At 39.1% G+C, this 27,667-nt stretch overlaps 1 long non-coding RNA gene across 1 annotated transcript in view; it reads left to right on the top strand.

Annotated features, from left to right (window-relative positions):
* Nucleotides 1–11,940: 11,940 nt before the first annotated feature.
* The window catches only part of LOC121648337, a 37,209-nt gene continuing 21,482 nt past the window's right edge, over nt 11,941–27,667 (top strand). The window contains exon 1 of the long non-coding RNA XR_006011957.1: nt 11,941–12,182. This is a non-coding gene — a long non-coding RNA (uncharacterized LOC121648337). The remainder of the gene's footprint in view (nt 12,183–27,667) is intronic.

Below are 27,667 nucleotides of genomic sequence, written 5' to 3'. Positions count from 1 at the left end.
TTAAACTCTCAGGATGGAAAGCAAACTTGACTCAGATGATCTTGGAAGTCTTGGTGGTTCATTTGGCATCAGCAGACCTATAAATGTATGATATGTATTTTGGACCAGAACCATTAAGTTCCTTACAAACCAGTTTGTTTTTTCAATCATGCAGAGCCATCAGTCCCCTCATTCTAGATATTTTCTTCAGGTGGTAAAGGCTTGATTTGGTTCCTGCTTTTATGTGGCTGTTAGAATTTAGCTCAAAGTCCAAAATGACGCCAAGATTTCAGGTTTTATCATTGCTGACTAAACCCAGGCACAAATCTTTGGATACTCATCTTTGTTTCCAAAGACAATGATCTGAGATTAATCTTTATTTAGCTGAAGAAAATTCTGGCACATCCAAGTATTGATTTGACTGAGACACAAACTTAAGCTTTGTACAACACCAGAGTCCCCTGATGAGACAATAAAATAGAGCTGAGTGTCGTCAGCATAATTGTGATTAGATATTTTGTTTGTTTCCATGATCCGAGCTAGTGGGAGCATGTAGATGTTGAACAATGGAGCTTTGGGGAACTCCACATGTCAACTTTGGCTGAGTAAATCTATAGTTAGCACTTGAAAGGAAGTGGTCTCTGTCTCTCAAGTAGGATTTAAACCAAGAATACATTTGCCTCAAATGGTCTGATCCACAATGAGCTAGGTTGACCACAACTTCAGGTTTAACTAAAAGGTGGATGTTACGTCATATGAATACAAACAATATTAGATTGTTGCTGGATAAATAAAAAACAGACCCATGGGGTGTTTTGGGGAGGAGAATAGTCTGGATTAAACATATCTGTATTCTGTAGAAGAATAACATTTTAACCTTTTACTATAATGACTTGGTTAGGTTTAGGAAAATATTACATATAAACTTTCCCACATGTTAAACTCTTTTCTCAAGTCTCTTATGTTGGCAGGGTGATGCATCCCTCCACAAACAACATGGCCAGAACATCTACATGTGTGGCTATAATAGATTTAGATGAGGTGTTGTAGGACATGAACTTCCACAGAGTTCTGGCTAAAGCTTCCAGCTGATTTATAATCAACCAGAACATTGTGATAAGAGCCAGAGAGAGGTAGAGCTTTTAATAGCTGCCAGAGTTAATTGGCTGTCTGTGTTCAAAGTGAAACTGACTGAATAAAAAGCAGAGAGATAAAAGTGATGAGAGAATGAATGGATAGCTTTGTGTCCACTCTGAAATGAGTAAATATGAGAGATAATGTGTGCATACTACCGAAAAATGGAAAACTGCTACAAAGAAGAGCAGAAATAACAAAAAGGTAAATCACAGGTGATGCTTCTCAGCTAAAATATTTCATCCTGTCATGCCATAATTGCCAATTAAAAGCAAGTGCAATGTGAAAATATTTAGTCAAAGCTTCTTATTTAGGTTTAAAAAATAAGAACTCATTTGATGATCTTTCCAACATTATTCATTATGACTGCTCAAAATAACAAACTATCTCTTTAAATGTTATATTTGATTGATGTGGACTGTTAGCTTGCTTTTTGTCATGAGTGCATTCATATTGCTATAATTTACACAATTACATAAATTTTTATCTCAGAAATAGATGACAGGGATTAAAGCAGCGTCATGGCCGCTGTGTTTATCTGTTATTTGAAAAATCTGATGTTCCTTTCTTCATTTAACATCATAGTTGAACCGGAGTGACCCTTATGGTGATTTAAAAATCTTCTCTCTGGGAAACAAGAGAAGGAAAAAGATAAAATTGATCAATCGCTTCATTCACGTCTGGTTTTACATGTCTGAAACTAATTAACTGTAGGGGGAGGGGGAAGTTAATGAGGCTCACAGAGTGACAAAATGCAAACAGACTTGGAAAGAGAGTGAAAGAGAAAACTCTTTCTACTTTCACAATATTATACTTTGTATTATGTTACTAAGATGATGGCAAATATAATGTCTGTTTGTAGCCACTTCAATAGGTTTACCAATTCAACTGCCTGTTAAAATAAATATCTAATCAGCCAATCACATGGCAGTAATACAACACATCTATTCATGTTGATGTGGTGAAGACGACTTGCTGAAGTTCAAACTGAGCGTCAGAACGAGGAAGAAAGAAGATTTAAGAGAATGAACGTGGCATGGTTGTTGGTCTGAGTATTTCAGAAACTGCTGATCTACTGGAAGTTTTGAAGATGGAGAAACGTTGCTGGTCTGATGAGTCTCCATTTCGGCTCCACATTCAGATGCTAGTCTCAGAATTTGGTAGAAACATCATGAAAACATGGACCCATCCTGCCTTGGATCAACGCTTCAGGCTGCTGGTGGTGTAATGGTGTGGGGGATATTTTCTTGACCCACCACAGCCTACGTGAGTATTGTTGCTGAACATGTCCATCCCTATATGACTGAAAGCATAATTCTAACATCAGACGTGTGTGGATGTAACGTCTAAATGTATGCCTTTGTCTGCACATGAGCTCTAATAACAGTCCTCTACCATCCGGCCATTTCTGAAAACATTGCTTTGACATGTTGTTCAGAGTGTGTGTGGGGATGAGGGATCCATCTGGTCTCAGTTGATGCATGGAATTGGTCAAAATTCACACCATTATCCAAAAAATTGCCCACATTTCACTAACGTGGAGGAGAGGACACCATCACAGGATGGGAATTTTTAATCAAAACTCAAGCTCCCCTTAAAGTAAATTTCATGGAAAGTGAAATTTGTGTGAGTGTGTTTGTGTTAGTGTTTGTCAGCTTGGCTGTGTTTGATGTTGGAGAGATGTCATTTCACACAATACCAAGAGAGGTCTTGATCAGCCTCTCACTTTTCTCACAAACAGGATAAACAAACATGTCAAACAAAAGAAAATCACACCTGCAGGGTTTCCCTACATTTATGGACACATCACCTGCCTGTAACAGCTGCTCAAATGTCATAGCTCCTTTATTTAAAGCCTGTTTTCCACTTGTAAATTCAAACTTTTGATTCAGTGAAATCAAAATATAAGACATTGCAGGCATTTCTTTCCTAAAATATCGGCCTACGAGGCTCTAAGTTGTCTATTGTGTGCTTCCTTGTCTCTTCTTACCTTCGTTGTCTTGTTTTCATCCTCCTGTCTGTGACTCAGAAATCGACCTCAGCGCAACAGTTTCAAAGATTTTTAAAATTCTAAAGTTTATGCAGAGAAGAACAGAAGACTATTATTAAAGCAGATGTACCCAGAGATTATGGTATACACTCATCGTCCACTTGGATCCTGGTTGGGTTCTGAACTGCCTTAATTCTTGGTGTCATTCAACAAGATGTTGTAAACATTCCTCAGATATTTTGTTCCATGTTGACATGACAGCATCACACAGTTGCTGCATCCATGATGAAAATCTCACGTTCCACCACATCCCAAAGCTGCTCTGTTGATTTGAGATCTGCTGACTGTGGAGGCCGTTGGAAAGAAAGCAGCTGGAGATGATCTGAGCTTTGTGACATGGTGCATTATCCTGCTGAAAGTAGCATCAGAAGATGCTTCACTGTGGTCATAAAGGGATGGACATGGTCAGCAACAATACTCAGGTAGGCTGTGCTGGTTAAACCAGGCCACGTTAGTACTAAGAGACCCAAAGTAAGAAAAAAATCTCCCCACCATTACAACACCAGCCTGAACTCTTTAACCAAGGCAGGATGGAGCCATGATTTCATGATTTTTCCACCTAATTCTGAGCCTACCATCTGAATGGAGACTCATCAGACCAGTGAACGCTTCTTCTTGGATTCCTCATCTAAAGAAAGCAAAGCAGATCTTCTGGTATCAGCAGAAAACAAGATTTACTGTCTCAGGATAACAAAATGAGCAACCTGTGATCTCAAGACAACAGCATAATAACAACAAATAATTCTGTACTCGGGTTCCCTGCAGATTCTGACGTTTCCTTTGCTTTAAAGAGTAAAGAAAGGTCAAAGCAGGGTTTTCTTCTCAAATGTAAAAGAGTATGACAGAGTTTGAAATCTTGGGAAGAAAGTCTTCAGGGAACTGAGCTGGTTTTGTGATTGCAGCTTCAAAGAGCAGCTCTGACACTTGGCTTAAGGCTGCAAGTCAAGACTAGACTTGAGGAAATATGTTTTTTGCTGTCTGGGTGAATTAGGGCTCATTTGCTAATGGTGAAACTCTGCTCCCAACCCCCCCTTCCAGCCAACTGATAGATAAATCACCCCTCTCTGCTGTACTGCAGTGCAGCCGGTCACAGTGGCTGCTCTCCTTCCTTCCATCTCCCTCTTTATTTCATCTCTTTTATTTTCAGCTCTACCTCTCTGTGTCTTACTCTCAGGAGCTGTGAAATAGTTTATGGGATGGGTGATGGAGCGGCAGCTTGGCACGTCGCACTGATGCTGTGAAGTTCCATCAGAGACACAGAGTGTAATAAAAAAGAGAGGGAGGAAGCTCAGAAGCTTCTCTGTGAACGGCTGGGTCTTTGATGCAACATTAGGCAGCTGCTGCAGTGAACAGAGAGAGAGCTGCAGCTGTGGAAGTGTGTCACTGTGTTTGGATGAGAGAAAGTCTGTCATGTGCAATGTGTTTGTTCGACCTGCACAAAATATCTATTTAAGTAATCATTTTTCGTCCGGCTCTTCTTTTCAAAGCTGAAATCTTAATTTCTGGTTGATGTTTGTATTTTTGCACATTTCACCTTATTGCATCTATGCCACCAAAAATGAAGTCAGTTCTAAAGGAAAAGGAGGTCCCGCCTGGTAGCAAGGTGGAGTCAGCATATCATATAGCGTCCACGGGAACTTCTTTACTGATAAACGTTTCTGGTAATTAACAGTTTTGGTTTTTTTAAGTCAAGAATGCTGTTTATAAAAAATCTTTATGATTCTTAATTAGTCATTTTTTCTTCATTGGTATTCAAGTAGCAGAGTATTGCGTATTTTCCTTGGTATTGGTATTAAATGTGAAGTTATAATATTGTGACCATTAAAATTAGAGAAGTAACTTTTACACTGAAATAGCAAATACTGCGTGGATAATATAGTAGATTTCTGTTGCTGGTTTGGAAGAACCAATTTGTACCTTCGGAGAAAAACTCTCACTTCATTTCAACTTCCCTTAAAAATAAAATAAAAAAATCCAGCAGAAATGTTCATTTGAAAGCAAAAATGTGGCATCAAACTTACATGCTGCTTTAATTTCCACAGTTGTGCCTCAATTTTCCATCACTTCAGTCACTATTAATGCTAATGATACCCACACCATTACACCCCCACCAGCCTGATTCGTTGATCCAAGGCAGGTTGGATCCATTCTGAGCCTAGCATCTGAATGTGGAGCTGAAATGGAGACTCATGAGACCAGCAACGTTTCTCCATCTTCTATTGTCCAGTGTTGGTGAGTGTGTGTGAATTGTAGCCTCATTTTCCTGTTCTTAGCTGACAGGAGGCACCCGGTGTGTCTTCTGCTGCTGTAGCCCATCTGGTTCAAGGCTGGACGTGTTGTGTGTTCAGAGATGCTGTTCTGCAGACCTTGGTTGGAATCAGTGCTGATTGACTTCCTGTTGTCTTTTCTATCATCTCCAACCAGTCTCTCCATTCTCCTCTGACCTCTGACATCAACAAGACATTCTGGTCCAGACAACTGCTGCTTAGAAAATAAATTTTATACAAATTATATAAATTAATTAAGTTAGTGTTTCTATATTGTGCTCTTTGTTCTGATAAAGAAAAGGGCCTAGGTTTAATCAATAAAATTATGAGTATGTGAAATGTGAGGACGAGATGGGATGCACACTGCTTCAGTCTACTATATTAAATTAAAGGCAATTCTTTGTAAAATGAATGAAAAATAAATATACTGAAAATACTGCATTAAACCCTGAAAGGTAAATTGTAGTTTTATTCATCCACACATGATAGTCATGAGAGAACTGACATGTATAGTTTTTTTTTTTGGACTGCACCTGAGCATGAAAACACATAAAGAAAACAATCAATTTAAGAGGAACAAAATCTTCAATATGCTTATGTAATCAACACAGAAGCCAATCTAAACCAGTAAATGAGGAGAGAAGCCTTATTCTGGAGGGTAAAGTGAAGAGTATAACCAGCCAGAGCAAACAGCAAACACGTGCAGCCACGCCTGCTTCCCGCAGCAGTGACACCATATGGTGCTGCGTTTTCCAGCCAACACAGATTACGTTCCAAACAGCTGTATTAAAGTCATGTATAACACTGGGTTGTCAGTTAAGGCTCCCTTGATGCCGGTTGATTTTCCTTGTCCACAGTTCGTTTCAAGCTCCCCTGTTGTTTTTTTCTGGTGGTGGTGAGACAATGAAAGTCTCACCACCACCAGCAGCCTGAAAATTAAATGAATACTGCAGGCTTTTTGTGCTGCAGGAGGTTCGCATGCATAGGTTTAACCCATCTCTTTGTAACCAGCTCCTAGTTTGGCTTGAGGAAGCCTGACCACCCTTTTCCCTTTAAGATTAGGTTTCAAAAATTCTTTTTTGATAACGCTTATAGTTCAGTTTGGCTTGGTGATCCTTAGTTGTTCCTTTATCTATACTGTTACTGGCGAAGGCTACTGGGGACATCCCATCATGCACTGGGCTCCTCTCTGCTTTCGTTGCTCTTCATGTATAAATACACTGGTGTTGTTATTAATATGTGTTTCTCTTTCTTTCTCAGCAGGCATCCCTGGCTGTTAGTGTTATGGTGCTTGTTGATCCCTCGTTCCTCTCCTCTCCCAACCAGTCCGGGCAGATGGCCGCCCGCTCCACTGTCACGTCATGCAGCTCGTGGATGGAGGATTGATTGGTTTATTTGAACACAGTTACTATAAATTGCACTAATGTGGATCATATAGTGAATTGGTTTTAATTGGATTATAATTAGACTACAAAGATTTGGACTGAACTGGACCGTGTCTGTAAAAGTACCTTGGGATGACTTTGTTGTGAACTGGCACCATGAAAAAAAAGCTGAATTCAAGTCATGTGTATGAGCTGGGGTCACAGATGCTTCTATCAAACTTGAGTCACATTAATGCCCAATCTATACTGTCCATCAGTAAGATACAGTCATGTTTTCTTGATGGCTGAAGACAGGAGAAACCTTCTCAGTACACAGTACAAGATGTGGGATGCTAAACAACTGACCAGTTCACCTAAAATCACCCACTTTTAATCACATTTATACATGTTTTTTTTTATTTCTACCTGTAAGATTTCTCCTCAATGCCTCATACAACTTTATTAAATGTAACAGAATTATGAAAGGGACAACAGCGTGGGTGGAAAATTAGGTTAGTGCTTGAAATATAGAGGGGTAAAAAAGTTGGCTGGACCTCAGAGGGCAGATTTAGTCTCTCAGGATCCTTAACGTTTGATTCCCACCTTCTTCCATTTCTGTCTTTGATTCTAAACCCCATGAAAGTTGTGTAAAAGGAACGATTTAAGCTGCTTAAACCTTTCAGTTCATGTCTCAATTTTTCTTATTTGGATGAACAAAAATGACCTTTTGATTCTCTTACTAAAGCAGTTTTCTGTTCCTTCCCAAACACTGACACGATTTACGTGTTGCAATGTTCAAATTACTCTGACTGTAAAATCTTTGCCTATGGACATAATGGATGTGCAGGGCGGATGGTAATCAATAAGAAAACGTCTGTTGGGGTTGTTTGGTTCACAGTTCTTAAACAGGTGGAGGAAATTTCTCCCAGATGTGACAAATTGAAGTCATTACAGCTTTGTCAATAAGTTCGTGTTATGGGTGCCGAAACAGCAACATAACACAGAGAGTGTGAACGGAGGTGAGACGAAGTGAGAGAAAAATATTACAGCCAGTTTCAGTGAAAAATTGCTGCACTAATTGTGCTGTTATTTTTCTAAGTGACAGTAGTGTAACTAAGAAGGTACATGGTAAGAGCCAGCAGAGCCTCATTCAGCTGAAGGCAGGTAAATGAGGGACTGCAATCACCTGCCCTGTGTTCATCAATGGGAAACATCAGTTTGTGCTTCAGGTCATTGAGGTTTGCAGCATTAACTTCTGCACAGCTTTCTTACAGTCCACCACAGCATTTCAACCAGCTTGAGGTCTGGTTGGTCAACATCTTGATTCTTTCCTTTTCTAGCCATTCTGTTGTAGATCTGCTCCTGGGACCATTGTCCTCTTCCACAGCATAACTTTGATCAAACTCAGACAAGGACTCATGTTTGACACCAGATACTTTAGTATCTAGAGGAGCTCATGTTCCACTCACTGACAGCAAGGTGTCCAGGTCCTGTGGCTACAAAACGAGCCCATATTATCGGATCTCCACCACCATGCTTGAAGGTGTCTGTGCTGATGTGTTTGGTTTTACCAAATGTGCTGCTGTGCTTTATGAACAGATGTCTCAGCTTTGGTCTGGTCTATCCAAAGGACAATGTTCACATGAACACAAGTTTAAAAGCCTGTTTGGAATAAAAATACTTAATACAAACAAACCAATCAGAAGATTTAGATCCGATCATGCTCATTCAGGTCACAATGTTGTTCAGATGGAAGGGGGAGGGTTATGCCGATTTATTCATTACAATTCTGATTATTATGGCTTACAGCTTATGAAAACCCAAAACCATAATCTCAGAAAATAAAAAAGGGATATTGAATCCATAAATGTGGACCATCTGAAGAGTATTGTCATGCATGTGAACTCAGTACTTGGTCTGAGCCCCTTTTGCATGAATTCCTGCCTCCAAGCGGCGTGGCATGGATGTTATCAGCCTGTGGTCCTGCTGGGTTGGAATGGACGACTGGGATGCTTCAATAGCAGCCTTCAGCTCTTCTGTATTGCTCGGTCTCATGTGTCTCATCTTTCTCTTAGCAGATGAGAAATGGGGTTCAGGTCAGGAGAGTTTGCTAGCCAATCCAGCCCAGTAATCCGTTGGTCACTGAACCAGGTTTTGGTTCTTCTGGCAGTGTGGGCAGGTGCCAAGTCCACATCTCCAAAAACCCTTTCTGCTGAAAGAAGCATGAAGGGCTCTAAAATCTCCTGGTAGATGCTGCGTTGACTCTGGACTTAATTACTTTAAGTGTCTTGGATTGTTGCCTCTCCAGTCTTCCTCCAGACTCTGGAAACCTTGATTTCCAAATGAGATGCAAAATTTGCCTCATCAGAAAAGTACACTTTGGACCACTGCTCAACAGACCAGCTTATATTATAAAATTATATTAAATACACACTTGAATATTTCACTTTGCATATAATGAGGCTACATAATATATTTGTTTCCCCTTTTAAGTTCAATCATTGAAATGAAGTAAGTTTTGTATAATATTCAAATTTTTCACCTGTAATAACAGTGCAATCAGATGGAGTGCACTGAAGACCACCAGACTCAAAGAGTTGTATGCAACCTTCTTCAGACTCTGATTGCTTACATTGACTCAGATTGCCTTCATGCAGCCTGACCTTTGACTTTTCTCACACTGACACCAAACATGCATGAGTCTCATGCAGGAAAAAAGACATGAGACAGACATGAGAGACAGGTGGCTGTTTGAGGGGGGGAGAGAAGGAAAGATGTTTGACAGAATAAGGGCACACCTGGAGTGTGTTTGCATCAAGAGCAGATGTCTGCTGCATTCCATCTCCAATTTGTGGGGATTTTGACTAAACATCCAATATTTAGAATAAGTATAAGTTGAAGTAAATTCAACATTCTCCATATCTAGTTATGAAGGTAAGATAGAAGGTCTATTGTGGTTTAATTTAATAGTTCTAAGTGTTGTAGGTACTGGGAACACTGCTGGAGATAAAATGTCTCATGAGGTACTGATCAACTATCTCAGTTAATCTAGGCTTTCCTTTCCTCTCACTGACACGTCGATGGCATAAAATGCTGAATTCAGTTAACAGGAATGAGAAATCAGGACCACATACATGAATATTTACTTACTTCCTGCATGACTAAAAGAAAGTATGTTTCTGTGGCAACTAAACTAGCACAAAAAAGTTTAAAAAATGTCTGTTCTTTGATTATAACAGCAGCTGGTGTTGCATTATACATCGTTGGAAAGCCTGATTAGTCACCTTTATATTCTGTGGAATGAGCTCCACAGCTAAACGTGTGGGTAGTGTCCTTCAAAATAAATGTGCCAAAATCCCCTGCAAAACCCTCCTGTTGGTGTTCACTCTGATTTTAAGATTAAAGGAACAAAGTAATACAGTTTAATGTTGATGCTTTACTGCAGGCCTCTATGCAGTGTAAGAGCAATAAGCAACTTCACTTAAAACATTGCCTCCACAATTTAATCCAATTAATTTACCAGCTTATGGATTCATTCTTGCAAAACCCAAACGGGCTGTATATTTTAATTAGGAAAAAAAAATGTTTTGTGCATTAATGAAACTTCATCTCTCACCTCGAACACCCCCCCCCCCCCCCGGACAAAAATAAAATTTGTAAATAAATCATGAGTTCTATGTGAATAATAAAAGACTAATGTAGCAACATGAGACAAATATATGCATCACTGTCTCACAAGATAATAGCCAAATGATGGAAAATGGCCTAACAAGATGCAAAGGCAATGCCAGAATCTGTCTTCCAGATGCTCCTGTTAGTTTGAGGATCCAGTCAGGTTTCCTGAATATGAATATGAATGTGAATATTCTGTTAATATTCACAGCCTTAAAAATTTGAGTGGTGGTTTATTTGGCTCATTAAGCATGCTGGATGGGTTGCTGGTATTATGTATGACTGACACATTACTGACCTGATGGAAAACGTCACTGAAGTCAAGCTGTGATGTTATACAAATGTTTTCACCTAATACTAAGAAATATGGATTAAAGACGACAAGAAATAACAATACAAAACTTATTTTTGTCTTGTTTGAAACATGAGTAATCAAAGCTAGCTTTATCACATATAATCAACAGCCACTTTATTAGGTACACCGTCCTAGTTCATTTTAAAATCCCCCCTACCCCAGCTAAAAAAAAACAAAAAAAAAAACAACTTTTTCACAAAATTTTTGGTTTCACAGATTCAACAAGGTTCCTCAGAGGTTTTGCTCCATATTGACATGACAGCTTCACACAGCTGCTGCATCCATGATGAGAATCTCCCGTTCCACCACATCCCAAATCTGCTCTACTGGACTGAGATCTGGTGACTGTGGAGGCCGTTGGAGTCCAGTGAACTCATCGTCATGTTCTAGAAAGCAGGTGGAGATGATCTGAGCTTTGTGACATGGTGCATTATCCTGCTGGAAGTAGCATCAGAAGATGCTCCACTGTGGTCATAAAGGGATGGACATGGTCAGCAACAATACTCAGGTAGGCTGTGCTGGTTAAACCAGGTCATGTTAGTACTAAGGAACTGAAAGTGGGCCAAGATCTCACCAGACCAGCAACGTTTCTCCATCTTCTATTGTCCAGTGTTGGTGAGTGTGTGTGAATTGTAGCCTCAGTTTCCTGTTCTTAGCTGACAGGAGACACCCGGTGTGTTTTCTGCTGCTGTAGCCCATCTGCTTCAAGGTTCCAGAGGTTCAACCTTGGTTGGAACCTTGGAGATTTTTCTATATATATATATGTATATATATATATATATATATATATATATATATATATATATATATATATATATATATATATATATATATATTCATGTGTATTGTATGAATTATTATAGAACTACATCAAAATCTGTTTTTGGCTCTTTGACTGACAGTAAGTCAGTCCAAAGCGGATCTCTGTGTGTTTACCTTTCCCTCCATCCCTGGTCGGGATTCGGGATGTTATTGTCTCTGAAAAGCACCTGACAGCTGGTTGGCCCGCCCACTCCCCCTCCGCGCGGCCCCACCTGCCGCCTTCCACACAGCTGCTGCTGATGGGGAAGCGACTCAGGCGACAAAGATCCACATCTTGCGGGATCTTTCTCGAGCGGCTTTTTTGCTCCTGTCATTAAACGGCACATCTTACTTTGGAGAAGAAGAGGAACGGGATGCGCGTTGGGTCCTTAAACGCCGCAGAGACGTTCACGGAGCGGACAGTAAAAGGACTCTCCCACTGACAGAGCTGCTGCTTGATTTCAGGAATATATCTCACTTCTCACCTCTACATGGCAAAGTTCCTGGCTGAATTACTGGGTTGCACACTTCCAGACAAGGGCACCTCTCCTATGTTTGAGGTAAGAGTGTTTTATATTAGACATCCAGTGGATCTATAACCTGGTGGTCTGAAGGTGGGCGTCACATCTTCTGTGACCCTGATCAGGAAATGGAGCCTCTGTAAACATTTTTATTAAACTGTTGTATGGGTGCTAGTTTCTTTGTTGTTTTTTGCTTTGTGTTTCACATAATGAGACTTTCTTTTTTCTTTCTTTCACCAGTCCACGTATTGTTGTTGGAGCAGGGGTATCAAACTCTTTTTAGTTCAGGGGCCACATGCAGCACAACTGGATCTTCAGTGGGCTAAACCAGTAAAATAATAGAATAACTTATAAATATAGAAGACTCCAATTTTCCTCTTTCTTTTTGTGCAAATAAGTACATTATCGAGATGTTTACATTTAGTAAATGACCCCTTTAGGAAGCATATTATCAACTTGAGAAAAATAAGTTCAACTTCAACAATATTTTGCCTCAATCATTTAGCAGGTGTATTACAACTTAGAAATCACAATAGATCAACAAAACCGCAAAATATTAGATCTCTTAATGACAGTTATTAACTGTTTAAAATCTATTCTATATGTAGGCTACCTGTACACATTACCTTCGTACTAATGTTGACCACCTGAATGGGCGCGCCTCATTATTTAACCAAAGTCAGATTTATTAAGTAACAGATATAATAAGTCATCTCCCTACTTACTTGTAAATATATTGTATTTAAACATAGTAAATGTAACATAATATGAACAAATTAGGAATTACAGTTATTTTTATTACAAAATTACCAGTAAACTCTTGATTCCTTGTGTCCCAAATTTACAGCAAACAGTTTCTGGTATTTCTTTTGTTTTATTGATTTTATTCTTGTTTTTTTACGACCTCCAGTCATCCGTCATCAGAGACTGTAATAGCTGTCGCACTGCCTGGAAACTCACATCAGTCCTGACATCTGACCAGATAATATACACGAACCAGAATGACACCACAGAGCGGAGATGGAAACAATATCTAGAAAACAAAAGAGTGTCCAGAAAGTGACATTTGGACTGATTACTGGAGAGAATCCTGTTTCATCTGCACAGCCTCCTCTCAGAGAAGCTGAACAAGATTTATCTGATGGTAACTGACAGTGTTGTCAGGTACCCCAACCTGGAGCAACACTTTCTGATCAAGCAGCTGGATCCAATATGCTCGCTCCGATCCCGGCAGAACAGTCTGTACAGACCTCCACAAAACCAGCGTTGGGGACAAAACAGAAGTTTTTCATCGAGGTCTGTTTCAGAGAGCAGATTCAGCTAATTCTGGGTCTAAAAAGAAACTCTGTATGTCTGATTCCAGATCAGCTGCTTTTAGTTGGTTCAACTCAGATTATATTTACCCAGAGTTAGGAACAACAATAAAAAGTCATCAGTGGAGCTTCTGATATCTGGATTCACCATGGCAACCAGCGATAAAGTGTTCTAGTTATTTCATCCCATTGGAGCGAGAGGTTCTCATACAAGAATGTGAAGAAGTATTCCACAAAATAGGGAACACTCCTGCTGCAAAGGAGAAACAAGCATCATAAACTAGAAAGGTGGACCTAACAAAGTGGCTGTGATGTAAATGTGCAGGCTGTTCGTTCACTCAGTTATTTCTATGGCAACAGGAGGCTTTGTCCATCATAATGATTGACAGCTGATGCTGGAAATTACCTAGTTAACAGCGATATGTGTGGGTTCAGGTCTTAAACTGCAGAATGTTTCACCCTGTGATGGTGTGTGCGTTCAGCATATTTCCATGGGCAGAAAGATTAGAGCACATTATTTTGTGTCTACACTGTTATCGTTCTAAATTATCAGCTCAAGGTTTGTCGCTGGCGCTCATAACACGATTGCATAACTTGTTTCCACGCCTCGTCGCCTGGCCAGTTTTAGCTGGGATTTTCTTCTTTCGCAAATGATTTTAGGATGATTATCTGTACCCTGGTGATCCTTGACCTAAGAAGTGTTGCATTTGTTGCCAGAAAGTGGAATCAAGCAAAGAAATGACAGAGACTCAAATGCTGCCAGTATTTGGGTCAGTGTGCCACAAACTGTGTGTCACGCACGGACACCTGAAAGCTGCTGTCTGTCAGTGTGTTTCTCTGTTTATTAAATGGTGAAATCAGCTCTCCAAAATGACTTTTTATAGTATATTTTTGTTATTTTTGCTCAGGTTAGTTAAATAAATCTGATTAGTCAACCTGCTGTATTTAAAGGAGAGTCCCAAGGATGCATGAAAGTTTAGAAAAAGAAAGTCAGGACTGAGCCAAAAGTGAGTTGTAAAGTGTTAGAAGCACAGATACTTTGGGATTTTTAAAATATACAAGCTTTTTGATCATGTGGCGGCAAAACAAACCCCTTTTTCTGTGCTATGGAACATGGATGACTGAAGTTACTACCAAGACTCAGACATGTTTGAAGATTTTCCAGGGATTTGTTCCAAGCTGTTGTCAAACAATTCTGAATGCTCAGAGAAATGTCCAGAAATATTCGTGTTTAATTCATTCCAACTTCAAATAATTTTTGGGGCTTGAAGTATTCTGACACTGTGCCGGATCTCAAGTGTTTTTTGTGGTGGGCACAGCTTATCTCTCAGTTTAACACATTAGCCAATCAGAATTTGAGTGGGGCTTGGACTATGATTGGTTGAGAGATGCAGCGGCACTTTAGCTCGAGCCTACACCGTAATGATGGTAAACTGGATTCTTTTTACTAAATTGAGTTTAAATGAGTCACTCACCAAAGTGAATCAGGTTTTTGAGTCATGTACGTTTACATGGACAAATATTTCATCAGTCCGATTGAGATCAATCTGATCGGAGATTCATGTTTACATAAAAGGATGATTGACAGATTTAAATGATCATAACGCTTTTGACATGTGCAGTGCTTGCTAGTTCGGAAGTGTTTTCTTTTTTTTATTTTTAACCTTTTGACTGTTGAAATACTTAATAATCCTTAACTCTTTGTTAAATGTATCTGTCTCAGTCCCGTTCTGTTTTGGAAGTTTGATCGGATTAAAAGGGCTCCATGTAAACGTTGCTACCCAGAGAGTAGGGCTGGACGATATGGCCAAACTTTTATCACAATATATTTCTTAATTTTGGTCGATACGATATAATTCCAATATCGATATAAACAATATAAAAGCCTCAGAAAAATGCCAACAACAGATGTCTGTAAAACTAAAATTTATTTTGCCAAGTCTATGAAACTCCTCCAGTATAACATTTTAGAAATAAAAACTACAATAAACTAATGTTCACCTTTTATTTGTATTTAGCAAGGCTAACTTAGCCTTCAGACAAAGAAATTTGAAATCGCCATCAAAGGTCAAATAAAACCTTTACAGAGCTGATCTCCTGCTCTGATGCAGCAGCTGCTGCATGAGATGAGGACAAGTTTTGTATGAGTGCTTTTGAAAAGGGGGGGGGGTCTGCATAACACCGGATCCTCATTGAGAAAAGTAAAACTACGTTACAGTCCCCAGAATACCAAAAATTATCTCCAATAATACCAGAAAAAATTGCTAGTTGCTTAAAAAAAAAACGTCACTAGAGGGGAGTGAAAACGAGCAGGACAAAGTCGCTAAGTTGGCCAAACCGTTTCCATGCCACCGAGTTATTCTTTGCTCTCTTAACAACTACTTTGTCTGCGTTCTCTTTGCTTATAGAAGCTTGTTCAATCATGTTTGCATTACGGTCATGAGCACTCGTTTTGTAGCTAAAACTAGCAGCGTTGGAGCCTAGCCTAGCCTAGCCTAGCCTAGCCTAGCCTAGCCTAGCCTAGCCTTCTACCTCACGCTGAGCACAGCCACCTGCTGCTGGGCTTGGTCCAGCTCCGTGTCTGTGGTGTACGTCATCTTCCACGTAGCCAATGTGTTGCAGCTTTGGCTTGAACGCCAGTCAGTGAAACGAAATATCGAAAATGTGTTTAAAACTCATATCACTGTTATTGAATAGAAGTATATTGCGATACTGATATTGAATTATTGTCTAGCCCTACCAGAGAGTGCATAGAAATCTACATGTGCACACAAGTTTCACCTGCTCCCATTTTCAATTGATTTATACAGCTAACACAACTTATTGAAATAAGAAAATCATCAATTTTATTGTGGAAAGAAAGACGGTGAAAAACCAACAGATCTCAAAGGGGAAACATTTATTTTTCTTTCTCTAACTCACACATAAAATTAAATTCAAATGCAACAAAGATAAATTACCATGTTTAAAGACGCACTACTTGACTTTTGCCATTTTCTCAGTGGACACAGTATGTGGTGGTGCTGTGGTGGTAGTTAACAGAAATTAATACGTTAGACCTTTATAAAGTCTTTCAATGGATTTCTGGGACACCATTTTTCATGAAATGTGACAACGTGACACTAAAAATTACAATACACGACCATGTGTAATGTGACTTTTGTGTTTGATTTGATTGATAGCAATATTTACAGAAGACAATTCATCTCAGTCTGTAATTTTGTTATTGTTTCTTAAAAAAAAGGCCTGACAGCCATTGCATAAGATGAGCTGTAAATGAAAAATGGGTTAGGATTTGTTCTCATTCCACACACAAACAAACACGCGCACCCTCTTTAATCCACAACCACCAGAGGATTGCCAATCCATCAGGCCTCCTCTCAATCTGCTCAGCATGTACCACATAAGCCAGATGTTAAAATCATCTCAGGAATGTGTCCAAGAGGTCACCATAGTAAATTCTGGGAAAATGAAATGATGACCTCCGCTGTTTGACTTTAAGTACTTGGTGATAAAGATCAGATTTGTGTAATGTGTCTCTTCAATTCCTCCTCAAACTACAGTTGTGCAGAAATGATGCACTGCAGACCGAACATCAGACGGCTTCATTTAACTGCTTTAATGAGAAACTAGTAGAGGCCCGAGATCTGTTTAGATTAGGTTTACTTAAATTTTTTAAAACTTGAACCTAACTTGAAGTTGCCTTTTATGTATTGTAACCGAATACAGTGGCTCAGGAGGACAAATACCACAATGGAAATGTCTTTCACTTTTGAAGCCAGTGCTTTGTTTCTGTCTAAATGTGTTAAAATACAAAAAATGAAATTACAAAAATAACATTACCTACTAACTAGCGATGGGCATTTCAAGAAAAAATAGTATTCTAAACCACAGAAAACTGGACCCCAGACTGTTATTCAAATACAACTCCCCCCTTGCTGCAGCAAATGTTCAGGGTTACCTGACACCATGTTGCTAGCCTCATCATGCACGCCTGTTACTTTTCCATTTAGTCCTCCGTGTTCAGTGGAAGGCCCATTGTTAAGATTTTTGGCGATATGCTTCTCTGGCATGACTTTAGTCCACAGAAACAACTCTGTGCTTGTTCCAGCATCATCAGACAGTTTCTTCGGTCTTGTGCTGATGCTTTTTCTTTATAGAACTGCAAACTCAGACAACTAATTCCTTAACCAAGAAAACCAAACAAAACTGATGGAAAGCATGTCTTTTGTTATCATCTGTGAACGGAGATCTGGTATTTGCTCTTCACATCTTGCATTAAAATTTTTCTGGGGAGGAAGCTGCCCTTGACCCCTGATTTGTGGATGGATCTTCTGTTGGATGATTCACCTTTAAATGACTGTACACAGTCGTGGTAGATATAATATGCAAGCTTTAGCTGTCAGAGGTTGGACTTGACCTCTCTTGTTAATTTACCTCAAAGGGGCTCCACACAGATTTTTGTGTTGTGTTGTTTTCTTTGGCTCTGTGTGTCTCTTATATTTGTACACCATTATCATTTAATCTTACAGAACCACACATGTTGTGCCAGAGTCTAGCGGTTTAGAAGCACATCGTGACTTAATGATGTCTGCCTCTGAATTTTGTGTAATCTTGCAAACAAACTGCAACGATCACGTTTCCCTGGCTCGGCTCTTATTTTAGCAGAGAGAAAAAATCGCATTGAAAAATGTCTTTGGTTTTAGCTTTAATTTAGATTTGAAGCCAGAAATGTCTCGCAGCAAACAAACTCAAGACTAAGTTGGACATGCTTTACTGCTCAAAGAATCATCAGTGAGTTTCTGCCGTGTTTCAGCTTTTAGAATATTAATATAATATTGGTGATTGTTGGCTTTTAATTAAATTGAGAAAGCAAATCGTGAGAGTTGGAAAGTTTATTATTGCAATGCATTTTGCATCTGCATGACAGAAATTGAAATGAAGTGTCATCATAGAGGGCCAAGGTAATCTCAGAAATAGAAAATATAAAAAGTCTCTATCACTATGACAACCACTTAAATCAGTGGTAACAGAAAAATGCTGAACAGCTTGTGTCAAGCTTAAATTTAGTACCAGCTGATGGCAGGATGGTTTTTTCTTCAGGTTTTTACTGAACATTTTCAGCTTGTCTTTTTGTTTTATTGAAAATGTAGAACTACAATCTTTTGAAATGTCTCAATAACTAATAGCTGTTATTGTCATCTAAAGGAAGTTTAGGCTGTTAGACGTGTTGGAAAATGCTTTTATATAATTTTTTTTATTTGACATCAACAGTATTTAATTGATAATTACCATAAAGGTAAAAGCCTTACTTTCAGTAAGGGTCAGATGTTTAGTTCATCTTCCTTCCAGGCGTGACAGCGAGGAGAAAAGTTAAGTTCCTCAGCCGTAAATCAGCAGCATAGACAGACGCTCAGCGTGAAGAGAGGCAGGCGTCATGTTTTACTGTGGTGCTGCGCTACAGAGCAGGAGATCATTCCAAGAAGTCACTACATCACGCTGACAGGTCCATGTGCACATAGACTATCCATCACATGGCAGAACATCTTTTCCTCTGGTTTATTGCTGTTTTTCCTAATGATTGCTATCGTGACAAGTTAGGATGTCACTCACGAAATATAAATTTAAAATATTCCATTGTAAGGATGCTCTTACATCCACAAGACCTCTTGCTTTGTTTAAACATGGCTTCTGAAAAAAGCCACAGCTCATTTCAGCCTAAAGTGGCCACATAAAAAGTCAGCATTAATTTTCCTGTTGTCATGTTGACTGTAGATTTAATGCCATGAAAACGAAACACCGAGAGCAACTTTTACATGTGAGAAACTGATTCCTGCTAAGCTGGTATGAGGACATGAGTAAAACCATGTGCATGTTAGCATCTGTAAGCATGTCTGAAGTGTGTTTTACAGCCTCGGATCTGCCCAACCTTTCTTGAAATTTGCATGGAATTTGCTTAAAGCAAAGTTTGTAAGCAAAAACAAATCAAATTCAAGTTAAAATGAACAGTAAACATCTCCAGGCATACTTTCCCTTCTAGGATTTTCCAAAGCTATTCTTTGGATGTTTCTGCCTTTTGTTCTGGGGAATGAGGGCTGGATCAACCCTTTTGCATAGTTCTGTACACGCCTTAAAAATAAAATGAGAAACCGAACAGTTAAAGTACATGGCTAGGTGTCATAACATTCAATGAAACCCCTCAAACAAAGTAGTATTACAAGAGACTTGACTTAGTGTTTTTATAAGCTGTTCCATGAGACGAGGCTGCGCTGCCTCAAAGGCGACGTTCACACTGCAGGTTGTAATGCTCATTTCTGATTTTTTTTTTTTTTTCTTTTTGCTTGTTCACATTATCATTTAATACAACACCCCATATGAACAGTCTATGGACCTAAAGTGATGCTGTGTTTATGGAGGTAAATATGCATGCTACACATGTTGGCATGTGTATTAAATAGAAGTTGTTGCGCAATCAGAACCGACAAGAATATGATAATTTTTTTGTCTGGTGTTTATAGTTGATCCTGCAACATCCCGCCGCCTCTGGTGTAGAATATCTGATGTCTGTCTCACTTCATTGACATAAAAGTCGGATCAAATATGACATGACTGTTTAGACTGAGGTCATTTTAAAAGATATTGGCTATGAAAGTGGTTTGGGTCTGATTATATTTTAGCATACCATGAAACTTTATAAAAAAAGAAAAAATCAGATATGTGTCACATTTGGGCAAATAGTCTGATTTAGGTCACTTTTGCCTGAAATGTGAATGTAGCCACAGAGGCTAAATGTAAAATCTGTAATTGTCTGTCCAGTGGGACTGCACGGCCAAACATTAGAACCAGGATGTTATTAAATACACTGCCTGGCCAAAGAAAAGATCACACTCTGTAATATTTTGTTGGACCACCTTTAGCTTTGATTACGGTAGCATTCTGTATTATTGTTTCTATAAACTTCTGCAATGTCAAAAGATTTATTTCCATCCAGTGTTGCATTAATTTGTCACCATGATCTTATATTTACTTTAAAAACAAACAAAAATAAAACAGCATAAAAACTTAAAAAATGAGGGACTGTGAAGGTAAATGCAGCTGAGATACTAGAGGCTTTTACTAAACTGTATCATTTTAGGTTAAGATCTTTCCCTGAACAAGTACAGGAATCGGCTTAATTAGACCAAAGCGTCTCATTTAAAGCATGCTGTTTGGAGAAGAGATGTACAGCAGAGGGTCCCTTCAGAGCGAGATGGCAGTCAAAATTAGCTGCAAGTACTGGAGACTTTTTCCTGCTTTGCAGTGGGATGATGACTGTTATCAGAGCCCCCTTTCCTTTCGTCACTAGCAGCTGTGCCTCCTCTGAATTTGCCAAACACACGAGTGATCACCTTCCCCATTATTCACAGCTATTTATGATCGAGTGCCCCCCACCATGATGCAGTCCATCTGGAAGGCTCTGAACAAATCAGCTTCAAGAAACTGCATAAATTAGTTTTAAAAAAAATAATGAAAGTCAATTTTCTTCATTATCTAGACTTTTAAGGGGTAGTTTGACATTTTTAGCTGAATCTAGCTGATAATTTAGAAAATTATTGTTCCATTAAGGGAACGTCGAAGGCTAAAAGTGAGCTGCACTTCGGAATATGATTGCTTCAGCAGGTCTCTCTTGTTACATGATTTACACATAGAGATCTTTTTCCATCCATCCATCCATCCATCCATCCATCCATCCATCCATCCACTCATCCCTGATTTTGAACGTGGCATGGTTGTTGGTCTGAGTATTCACACACAACCATCTCTACAGTTTACAGAGAATAACCTGAAAAACAGAAAAAACCCACTGAGCTGCAGTTGTCTGGATAAAAACGTAATTTTGGTTAAAGATCATAGAAAAGGTGACAGGAAGTCAAATAAGCACTGGTTTCAACCAAGGTCGGCAGAAAACCATCTCTGAACACACAACATGTCCAACCCTGAAGCAGATGGGCTACAGCAGCAGAAGACCACACCGGGTGTGGATCTATCTTGCTTTGTATTAAGGTTGCTGGTGGTGTAATGGTGCGTGGGACATTTCTTAGCACACTTTGGGCTGTTTAGTACTAACTGAAACATGATTTAAACGCCACAGCCTACCTGAGTCCTGAGTATATATTGTGTAGCATCTTCTGATGCTACTTCCAGCAGGATAATGCTCCATGTCACAAAGCTCAGATCATCTCCACCTGCTTTCTAGAACATGACGATGAGTTCACTGGACTCCAACGGCCTCCACAGCCACCAGATCTCAGTCCAGTAGAGCAGCTTTGGGATGTGGTGGAACGGGAGATTCTCATCATGGATGCAGCACCGTTGTGATGCTGTCATGTCAATATGGAGCAAAACCTCTGAGGAATGTTTCTAACACCTTGTTGAATCTATGACACCAAGAATTATAGGCAGTTCTGAAGAAATTAGGTTTAACCTAGTAGCAAGGTGAAGCCAACATATTATATAGATTTCATGTGAACTTCTTTACTGATAAATGTTTTTGGTAATGAACAGTTTTGCTGTTCTTAGTCAAAAAGTCTTTTTTTTCTTGTCTTTTAAAGTTTTTAAGGACTTAAATTGTTTAAAACAGCGTTGACTCCTGCTAACAGGTTACTGAATGTATCCATGTGAAACTCCTCCAGCTCTTCCACAGTCTACATGTGCCTCATTATCTGCAGAGAGGAACAACATCCACCTCAAAGCTGCAACCTGCATGCTGAAAAGCTTCAAAGATCCGGACGATGCAATAATTCAGATCCAACTAGTTCTTTATTTATTGTCACAGATGGTCCAGAAAAATGTCTGCAGGATTTTAGGAAACTTTCTTGAAAATTGATGCTCCTCTTTCAACTAAATGTTCCCATGCAACATTGTTTGGCAGCAGCACTAAAGCTACATCATGGGTTTAGCTCTCATTAAGGTGATTAAGATTTATTTAATTAAATCTGAACAAAAGCTAATCATTTAATTACTTTACCACTGTAATTAATATCTATGAGAAAGCATAACACATACTGAATGGTAGAAAGTGGCTGCTGCAGAATACATTCAGTGTAATTAAAGTAGGTTTTGAGATCATTAACATTAGACATACGCTGGTGATACAGTGGAAGGCAACTAATCCCTCTTGTTTCTGGGAAAGTACTTAAGTAGAAGACAAAAATATCAAGTGTCCTCAACTTTACTGTCTGTCACACACAGTATACCATAAATTGGCTTAATTCATATGTTCATCATCTGACCACAAGGGGTCAGTGTGCAGCATAAAACCACAGAGAGGAAGGTGGTGATGGGCTGTGATTTCACCATCATCTCACAAACATTGTAATTTTATTTTAGCATTACATTTATTCTTGCTGAGCAAATGGTCTGAGCTCTTCATGAGTTATTGTGTTGTTAAATGTACCTCCTGAGTTGAAGGTGCAGCATCAGCAGCGGGCAAGCGATTACTGGAAACACTGACTGTGCTCGGACATTAGAGCTCTGTATTAAAAGGATTTGGACTGTGGATTTAGTAATTAATGAGTCTCTGGATGCGTACATACATATATGTATGTGTGTGTGTGTGTTTTAACCAGGATAATTTGGTCTTACTGCCCAGTTATACCAGTAAGATTTTCACACAAAAAATGATGCATCAGATGTTTTTTTCTTTTTTTTTCTTTTTTTTTTATTCAGAAGTTGCAAGATATTAACAGCCTTTGCATACTAAGTCATTAAATCTGTCATTCATTAGAACTTTGTGCTGAAAGCTTGCACATAAAGTTGCCTGTGCTTTATTAGACCAGGGCTGCTTCCTTCAGTCCTACAAAGGCTGCAATCCTGTAGGCTTTCAATGTGCCCCTGCTCCAACACACCTGACTCCAATTAAATGACAGCGTGAAGTTCTGAAAGCCACTATAAAAAAATTGTGGCCTAGTTAAGGAAACCAATGCATTGCATTAAAACTTGTCTTCAGTTCAATCCCCCTTCCTGAGCATGCACGGGGCAGCAGGCGACAGTGGAAAGGAAACACCTCAGGCAGAACCAGAAACAGGTGGGGCGGCCATCTGCCTCCCCACCTCGGGCTGGAGTGGAAAGGACAGCGGGGTCAATAAACACCATAACTTTTAGCAAGAGAGACCTGCTGAAAGAGAAAATAAATACAGGTTTGAGAAAAAAACTGTCATGTTTTTACATGAAAAATAAAGCACAGCAAGACAAAAATGGAAGGAAGTACATCATGAGATGTTCCTCAGCAGTCTAAGCAAGGGATGCTAGATCACCCCCAACTTTAAGATTTACCTAAAAGGAAGGTTTTATACCAGATCTTAAAGGTAGAGAGGGTGTACTAGGTACTAGTTCCATAAGAGAGGGGCCTGCAAGATATGCATGTTAGGTTAATTGGTCACTCTAAATTATTCCTAGGAGGGAATGTAAGTGTGAATGGTTGTTTGTTTCTGTGTTGGCCCCTGATGGACTGGTGGCCTGTCCAGGGTGTACCTGCCTCTCACCTGCTGAATGCTTGGTCAGGCTCCAGCTTCCCCACGACCCTTAATGGACGAAGTGGGATGGATGGATGGATGGAAATAGAGGGAGGTCTGTCTCTGATCATCTTTGGCATAATTTTAAATTCTATTTTAGATTTAACAGGGAGCCAATGAAGAGAAGCTAAACTGGAGAAGTTTGGTCTCTGCTGCTAGTTCTCATCAGAACCCTCGCTGTAGCAGTTTTGATCAGCTTTTCAGGCCATATTAGGGACAGAACAGTGATAAGGAATTGCAGTAGTCCAATCGGGAGGTAACGAAAGCATGGATTAGTTTTTCTCCATCACTCTGTGACAGGATGTCCCTTATTCCAGTAATATTACGTAGGTGATAGAAGTTTTAAATGGCAACAATATCTGATGACAAATATGGAATTGACACACAAACTAAAAACCTTCAACTCTACCGAGTGTTGTCACGAAACTTGTAGAATAGAACCTAATAAAACCACAGACATTAAGTGGATCTTCATTTTTTTGTTTACATAAGGAAGTTTCTCATTCACAACTTCAATTCAGAGGTGGAACGTTGCAGCAGCTCACATTTAAAAGAGAGTAAAGACCGGGGAATGGAAAACTGAGAATTTCATACTTAAATTACTATGCAAAGATGTTGACGAACTCCCAGCGTTTCTCAACAGAAACACTGTAAACATTCAGCAACTTGATGGAGCGAGACAGATTTCATTTTGGAGGAAACTGGAAGATTTCTCTTCCTGTATTGCATGCATCTTAAATCTGTGCAAATATGCTTTTGTCTGCTGTTTGATTCCAGGAGGCTCGTTTACATGAATAGCAATGAGATGCTCTGGATGCACTCTGCATTCAGGAGGAAGATGCCCCCTGCCATTCATCGGCACACGACGGCTCAAACACATACACAAATATGCAATCATTTACCAAAATGACTAGGGCATACGTATGAACACATACATTTCTACATGGGCTGAAAAACAGCGGGGGTCTCGTCAATATGTAAATGTCTGTAATGACTTGAGTTCCATTTCAGACAGAAAATGATTTTTCTTCTACTTTTCTATTTGCAGCTAAACATAATGTGTTAGCCAAGCCAACTTTATTCGTAAAGCACTTTACAACAGCAGCTGCTGAACAAAGTGCTGAACATAAGATAACAACTAAGACACAAGGGTTAGGCCTCTGGCATTTTTTAAAAGTTTATTCACTCTAACAACAGGATAACCTTCCTCTGAAAGTCTGGAACAGTGCGAAGCTTGAGAGTAGAAATAAAAGTGCTTTTGCAAAAAAATCTTGAAGGAAGCAGACCATTCTTGATAGGGGTGTACCGTGCATATATGATACAAATGAATGTTATCTAGAAAAAAAAAACAAACAACAAAGCCTAAACTTTGGTACTCGGTTGGACCCCCTTTAGCTTTCAGAAATACCTTAATTCACAGAACTTCAGTTGTTGTGGTCCTTCCAATTATTTTAATCTTGTTTCAGTTTAACTTTTTCCATATTTGTTTCTGTGTGTTCTACATTTAGCTCTGCCTGCTTGTCGGCTATTCCTTCATATATTCTTCCTTCATATACCATTTTTATGCCACAATTTTCTGCACTACTATTCAAATAATGCTCCCAAGGTAATGGTACCACATAGTGTTCCAATGCTGCTTTGATGCATACAGATGCATACAGCACACAGAAAGTTGTTGGGACATCTGTAGGAATTGGAAACTCCAACTTTCAAGGCTTGATCAACCTCAGTTGCTGCAAAATGTAAGTGATTAATCTATTTCTTGTTCCTGTAAATACCCATTTCTATTATTCTGAAATATACGTTACATTAAAAAACAAAATAAAAGTGTTGTTGCAATGAAATAAGTTATAGTAGAACTTACATTCTATCACACGACATAGATGTGCATGTGGAACAGATGTGTGGACAGAGCACAAAACAGAGGCAATTTTTTGTAGAGCAGCTATTTTCATGTTACTCCCCAAAATATTAAAGACAGAAATAATGCTGCAAAGAGTAGAAATATTATAAGTTGGGGTGGGACGTCTTAATTTATTGCAGTTTGCGTTCCAAAGAACATGCATGAGTGCACGAGTTCCTGGTACCCCAATTACATTGACGCACACGTCAGTGCTCAGCTAACACAGTTATGCAACTTAATGACTTTGGTGCTATTTTTAGCAAGTTTTTAGACCCCTCTAGAGACTCTTTAAAAATATATGATATTCTGACTTGTTTGTTATGCGCAGACGGACATAATTTGCACAGAAATGTTAGATTTTATTTTCAGACAGTAAAAAATATTCCACTAAATAATCATAAGCAATCGAGGCATGTGATGTGCATGCTGCCTCTGCAGCTTCTCTGCAGTGGTGTGTGCCACATAGCATTGCTAGTTTGTTATGCTAGAGTGCCCAGTGCAATGTGGGTAACGTAGTGTAAAGAAGGTGAAGCGCAGAGGAAAATGTAGGAAAAAGCTGTTGAGACCTCAGTTCAATTTCTTTATCTGTAATTATGTTTTGTTCAGTTCAAGGTTCAGAAAAAAACTAACTTTTTCAATGAAGGTGTTCTTGTTAACTCGTTCATGCACACTGCTGTACAGTGACATTAAATTACAGACCATGCTACTCTGTTGTTCAATGTAAGCAAAGGTTTTTCTCCATGGTTGGATGAAACTTAGCTAACGTGCTAGCTTGATTTTACAACTTCTTTGCTTACAGCAGGAACACCCACCAAAACTTTGACATGGTCCAGGAAAATTCTGGACTGGAAAAAAATGTTTATACTCACATTTAATACACATATAAGCATCATGTGTTACCAGTTGACCCTCACACAGATTTATATGTAAACAAGTCACAATCACCAATACAGGAAACATGCACATTGCAGAAGTAAAACCTGGTGGGAAAGTTGAAGCACCAATGTTTCAACTTGTTTTTTTTCCTCTAAGAAGCATGAATGTGAGCTCTCTATTTTTGGAAAAAACAATAACTGAAGAAGAAGAAAAATTTTCGGCCTTTTTCTCTGTATTTTGTGTCTTTCTGGAGATTAGACAAAATTTTTTATGGATTATATGGATGAACAGTTCCATCAGAACTAAGAAAAGAAGGAAAACAAACATAAATCTGCAAGTTTGCTTGGAAACTTACAAAAGTTACATCGTCTTCAGGGAAGCATTTTAGTTGCTTGTCCCAGGGAGGTGACCCCACACTGCTGAGCCTCATCTCTGCAGATGAACCCGTTCAGTGGATTTTACTCAGATAATCTGCTTGCCTGTTGTAAAAAGTAGCACATATTTATGTGCATGTGAGAGACTGAGTGCATTTGTGGTCCTGCAGTAATCTCCGAGATGTCAGTGAGGTCTCAGAGGTCCTGTGGGGGCCAGTCATGCTCACAGGTCAAGGCCAACCCAATGACCTCTTAATGGTGTTGACTTAAAGCATTTAATGGTTTTCCCACTGCTCACACTAGTTTACTCACACAGTTAAAGTCAGTCAGTCAGTCTGTATGGAAAAGTTACCATCAAGTCTGTACTCAGACTTGAAGTTATCCAAAAAAAAAATCATTGTAATACTTTTAAATTTGCAAAGAAATGTTGATAATATTATGTAAAACCTTCTTTTTCTTTTACAAAAACTTAAGTCTATCTTTTGTTTTTCTTTTGAAGCTTCAG

This window comes from Melanotaenia boesemani, chromosome 11, assembly GCF_017639745.1.
Source record: "Melanotaenia boesemani isolate fMelBoe1 chromosome 11, fMelBoe1.pri, whole genome shotgun sequence".
Taxonomy (NCBI): domain Eukaryota; kingdom Metazoa; phylum Chordata; class Actinopteri; order Atheriniformes; family Melanotaeniidae; genus Melanotaenia; species Melanotaenia boesemani.
The sequence above is the reverse complement of the archived record's forward strand: the minus strand, read 5'-3'. Positions and strand labels throughout refer to the sequence as shown.